A 6,130-nucleotide genomic window follows, 5' to 3' on the forward strand; every position below is an offset into this window, starting at 1 on the left:
CTCGTCGGATGGGGCGCGGAATAATATCGACAGCCTCCCTTCTCCACCTTTGCCACCATAAATGTCTAAATGGCTATATAACTACAGCGCCCGGCTGTGTGTGAATCATTAACTCTACACTGACTGTTGCTGTGGGCGTGTGAGTATGTCCCCCTGTCAGCGAACTGTTACCTTCGGGTGTGAGGAGAACCTACTGGTGTTTATGTTTACCGCTGAGGCAGTCTATATAGTTCTTATCTTGCCATGCGATCTTACAGTGCCAATAGCTCGCAAGTCAGGTTGGAGGAATGTTATCTTTCTGCACATTTATAATTGCCCATTTATAATTGCCCGTTTGGGCACTGGGGAGTGTCGAGTGAACTTTCACTTGAGAGTAGAGGATAGTAGGTGTAAGTGACAGGAAGATTGGTTTATGGGGTTAATGGAGGTTTCAGAGAGCTTGCTGCCACGTTTCTTGGCAGCTGTCTTGTTGTGGGGTGGGCGGGGTGAATCGTACGGGGTTAGTTTTGGTTTATCAGTCTTTACACACCTTGTACAGCTCAATCTCGATTTGTTATGTTTTTTATGCTCCTGGAGTTTTGTTACCATATGTACTTACCACTCTGTATCTTTAATTGAGGATTGTGGATAGTTTGTTAAACTGTGTCAGCTGGAATGTTAAAGGTCTAAATCATCCGGTTAAGAGGAGGAGGGTGTTTTCCCATTTAAGACAGTTTAAAGCAGCCTTTATTTTTTTACAAGAGACTCACCTTCGTGGCTCTGATAACGCCCATCTGATGTCACGGTGGGCGAGGCAGCAGTATCACTCCTCTATTCAGGCCAAAGCCAGGGGGGTGTCAATTCTTGTCAACCAAAACATCCCTTTTGTACATCATGACATTGTGTCTGACAGCAACGGCCGTTTCGTCATTGTATCGGGGAAGTTATATAATACAAAAATGGTGCTCGCTAATGTTTATGCTCCAAATGTAGATGATGTGGGCTTTTTTGAGCGCCTTTTTTCCTCCATTCCAGATCTGAGCACATATTCACTTGTACTTGGGGGAGACTTCAACTGTTGGTTAGATCCTGTATTGGACCGCTCCTCTCCTAATCCAGACTCCGGTAGTAGGTCTGCCGCATTTATCCAATCTTTTCTATCAAATTTTGGTATTTTCGATGCATGGCGATTTCTCTATCCAAATAAGAGAGAGTATTCCTTTTTCTTGCATGTTCACCACACTTTCACCAGGATAGATTATTTTTTCATTGACAATGAATTGTTGTCGCGGGTGCGGTCCTGTGCTTATCAGGGTTAGATGAAGCAATTGTTGAGGTCAACTCAGAGAGATCTATAGGGGAGAAGTAGTCCAAGTATAAATGAGGTCTTACAGATGTTTCTAAAGCCATTGTAGTAGATGGCACATCTGCGAGAGCTGTGGGAGTGGTCCGACCAATTGTTTCTCTAATAGTTGTGATTTTATTTGTAAAGAAGCTCATGAAGTCATTGCTGCTGAGATCTAAGGGAATGTTAAGCTCAACAGCACTGTGGCTCTTTGTCAGCCTGGCTACAGTGCTGAAAAGAAACCTGGGGTTGTTCTTATTTTCCTCAATCAGTGATGAATAAAATGAGGTTCTGGCACTATGAAGGGCTTTCTTATATGTTATTAAACTATCTTTCCTGGTTATGAAAAACTCTTCTGACTTAGTTCTTACTAATCTGACCCTTCTGTCAGACGATGACTTTGTGAAATTTATGGAAGAGCATATATCATTCTTCTTTCAGACAAATACGTCCCCGGATATATCTAGTGCAGTAGTCTGGGACACTCTTAAGGCGTACCTCATGGGGCACATTATCTCTTACACCGTGAATATGAAAAAAAAAAGGCCCACAAAGAAAGACTTGAACTGGCCAACCAAATTAAGGAAATAGACATACAATACGCCCAGGTCAAGACTCCCGACCTATATAAAACACGAGTGGAGCTTCAAACTAAATTTGATCTGGCCTCCACATATCCTATTGAACGTCAACTGTTACGTAATAGGAGTGTGCTTTATATCCATGGCGAGAGATCAGGGAAACTATTAGCTAACCAGCTGAGAGGTCTTAAAACAAAGGGGCATATTACGAACATTAAAATGGAAGATGGCAGCATCACTTCAGATCATGCAAAGATTAACGACGCATTCAGGCATTACTATTCTCAACTCTACACCTCAGAATCTTCGAATGACCCTGTATTAATGGATAAATTCTTGGATCAGCTAAATATCCCCACCCTTTCTCCTGCCAGTAAAATGAGATTGGATGAACCCATAACGAAAGAAGAGCTAGAAGCTGCCATTTCCGCATTGCAGTCAGGGAAATCCCCGGGACTTGACGGGTTCCCCGCGGAATTCTCGAAGATTGGAGAATGTCTTACCGTCGGTCATATCTGAAGACCAAACAAGTTTCATTAAAAATCGATATTCCTATTTTAATATGCGTCGTTTACTCAATATTCTGTATCTCCCCCCAGGTGAGATTCCTGAATGTGTCCTCTCTCTAGATGCGGAGAACGCATTCGTTTACCAACTCTCAGTTATCGCAGCCTTTCAATCTCCATCGGGGAACACGGCAAGGATGCCCTCTAAGCCCCCTACTGTTTGACCTGGCCTCTGAACCACTGGCGATAGCAATCCGCAGCTGCGAAAATATTCATGGCATCTGGAGGAATGGTACGGAGCACAAAGTGGCTCTATATGCAGATGACCTTTTGAGCTTTTTCTCACGTCCGGATACCTCCCTACCAGCCATGCTGTCCCTGTTGAATGATTTTAGCCAGGTCTCAGGATATAAATTAAACTTAAATAAATCTGAGCTTTTTCCTGTCAACAAGGGGATGTCAGTATCAGACTATTCCAATTTTCCTTTTAGGACTGTGGAGGATAAATTCACATACCTTGGTATCACAGTTACGAGGAGGCATAAGAACCTTTTCAAGAAAAATCTCCTCACCTTGCTCGATCACACAAAACGCAGCTTGGCTCAGTGGTCACCCCTTTCTACCTCCTTGGTCAAGACCTGACTTCCGGCTGTTTTACATCTTACTCCAGGAATGAATACTAATTGGGTTAATTGACCTGCTGCTCTTGTCAATGTTAGATGCCTATCGTCACATTTTGGTATCTGTTTCTTTGTTCAAAAAGTTAATGAAAATATTTGAGAAAAAAAAAAGTGTGACAAAGACTAGACCAAAGTTTTACTAACTAAAGCTAGGCAAAAACTTACAAAGATCAAATAATTCATGGTCAATAGTGATGTGAAAGTTTTAAAGCTATAAGGACAAGCATGCCGCCTTCCATAATTTAACCTACTGATAGCTAAAAAAGGAGACTGGAGCAAGAGGCAATGTAGGAAGCGAATCAATGTTAAAAACATGCTGGTACTTCTAATAGTTATTCCATAAGGAAACACCTCTGGTCACCTCCTGCTCTGAAAAGTACCAAATGCAGTGTCTCATTTTTGACCTCAGCTGAGTAACTGTGCCGTAAAAGGCCTTTTTCAATGGTCACAAACATACTTTGTATTCTGTAAGAACAACAAGATAAAAAAGTCATTATAATTTAATTGTGGCCTTAATTTATTTCTCCATAGATCTCCTGTCCTCGGCCTGGCCTCTGCCCACTTTGCATCTGTTTCTACTGCAGAGTTTTGCTGTCAGACTTACTGACATTTTAGATTCCTATAATGGAGATGCAGAAGCTTCTGAAGGGGATTTTATAAAGTGCAAATCTCAGAGGTGGTTTGACAGCTCTGCCAGGAGTGGTAGATGACATGACCTCATTGGAAATGATTTTTGTAGCTGAGTGATGGAAATATCTGCAGAGGGGCTGAAGAAGAAAGCCTGACCTTCTCTCTAATTTTTAAAGGAAGGACCAATGACAGTGTCATAACATGTTAACCTTGAACGAGAAAGTGTTAACGTGTTTTTAACAATGTATAAAATGAGACAAATTTTGTTTCCTTCTCAGCAGTATAAAAAGTGCCAGACATTCTTTGCCATCACTGGGAAAAGTCCTGGTCTCCAGGTAGTACTCTATCATTTTATATCAAATCTCAGACAACTTCTGATTCAGTTTTTCTTCTGGTGTCGAGTGGGGCTGAGCTAAAAAAAAAAAAATCTGAACATCAGTGAATTAGCTTTTGCTAATGGAATACTTAGCACCTAGACAACGCAGTGTTTCACATGACTCAGCTTTTATGCAAACTTTCTGCTTACTAAAAGACTTACTGTGCATCAGTGGGCATGTTTACTGTTACATCCTCCAAATGGAAAATGAAGCTGCTAAAGGAAAAACACACAAGCTGGGTGCAAGCAGGCAACAAAATCTTTGTGGACTGTTTTCACACTGGCTGAGCTCAGGCTGTGGAATTTGTTGAGCAGTGATTATTGTAGAGTCCTATTTACTCTTCATCACATGCATGAATGTTGTGATTACAGGAGCTGGTGTATGAGTGCATGTGAATTGCTTTATGGCCGGGGTGTTATGAATGCTGTTGCTACAATAAGTTTATGCTGCAAAGCAGGCACAGGAGGTTGACAGGAAGTAAATTCTGGTGCTTTAAGGGTAATGAGAAGCTCTGAGTATGAAGCAGGCTTCATCTGTCTCTTTGGTCATGTTTGCTGAGCTGGTGGTTTCTACCTTAATAACCCAACCCCCGAGAACAGAGAATCAGACCTTCCCGGCAGGGATCGGCTCCATTCATGCCACAGAGAGTCGGGGAAGGAGCAAAGAAGGTGGATCAGAGATGAGACAAATCATGGAGTGGTAAAACCCACAGAATCACTTAAGTGAAGTGGTTACTTGCCCTTGAATTAGCTTTTCAAAGCTGGGGCAGATTGTCAAGGAGAGAGCTGCAGTGAAGAAACTCTGCTCACATTCATGGAACAAGCATAAGAGCACTAAAAATGTTGAGTTGTCTGTAGGTCAAGAAGAATGACCTGTACCCACTAAAACAGCAAAGGCAACATTAAACCCCATGAATCATAAAAGTATTATTAGTATAACAGCTTTAAAAGGCTAAAACACTGGTAACTGCATGTGAAAGTTACTGAGTTCATTAATTCATTTGTGCTGCTACAAGAAAAGAAACTGACTCTTAGGTGCATGAATGTATACAGTAAGTCTTTCTTTTGTATCATTAGATATCTTGTGTACAAAACAGATTGTTTGTCCTGAGACTGGAGCAAGAGGGAAACTCAAAGTGTTAGAAATGGACATGGTTCTTCTTCAGAGAAGCATGAATGTCCTCTTCATATTTTATAGTAAGCTGTCCATTAGACATCTACCCGTTTCATGTGCAAGAAACACCCCCCCCTCCAAAAAAACCCAAAGATGGTGCAAAGGAGATGTAAGGGGCACGACAAGATATTTCAAATATTCTTTCTGGGAACCATGAATATCTACAGATAATGTAATGAACATAGTTTTGAAATATCTTGTCAGAGACTAAAGTGTCACTCACAGGAAGGTTCTCATCAATAATGTACAATAGGATAATCTCAGCCAACATACAGTATCAGCTTGGCCAATTTATTATTACAGTCTCAGGATAACTGGTATGACTTATTTTGGTGACCTCACTGGATATCACCTCACTGAGAAAACAAAGAAACAAATGGTAAAATATTAAATATCCATCATCAAACAATAAAAACTCGATGCATAAAAAAGATTAATAAAGAAAGCAAGACTCACACATTTGTTTTTTCTATCAAACACTGGTGATAAAGGATACATACTAGCAATCATGCTGGTTGTCAAGACAGTTTGTTCTAACCCCTTTCTTGTTAGGCCTGGGCCTGCATGATTTATGTGCCTGGAAGCTGGAAACGAGCCCTGAAACACGTTCCAGGGATTGTAGATATTTATGGTGTCAGAGTCAGGTTTCAGGTGCCCCAGACTGTCTTACAATGCTCCAGCCAAATGAGGACTGATCTCAGACAACAGCAACAGATAGAAGATGGACAAACCCAGCATAAATTAAAGCAAATATCATTCATTAGAAACAGTAAAATTCATGCACATGAACACGACTATTTCCCAAACACAAATTACACCTGTTACGTCTGATAGTAATATAAACTCTGATCACACAAGC

The sequence above is a fragment of the Monopterus albus genome, unplaced genomic scaffold, assembly GCF_001952655.1.
Source record: "Monopterus albus unplaced genomic scaffold, M_albus_1.0 scaffold126.1, whole genome shotgun sequence".
NCBI classification, from domain to species: Eukaryota; Metazoa; Chordata; class Actinopteri; order Synbranchiformes; family Synbranchidae; genus Monopterus; species Monopterus albus.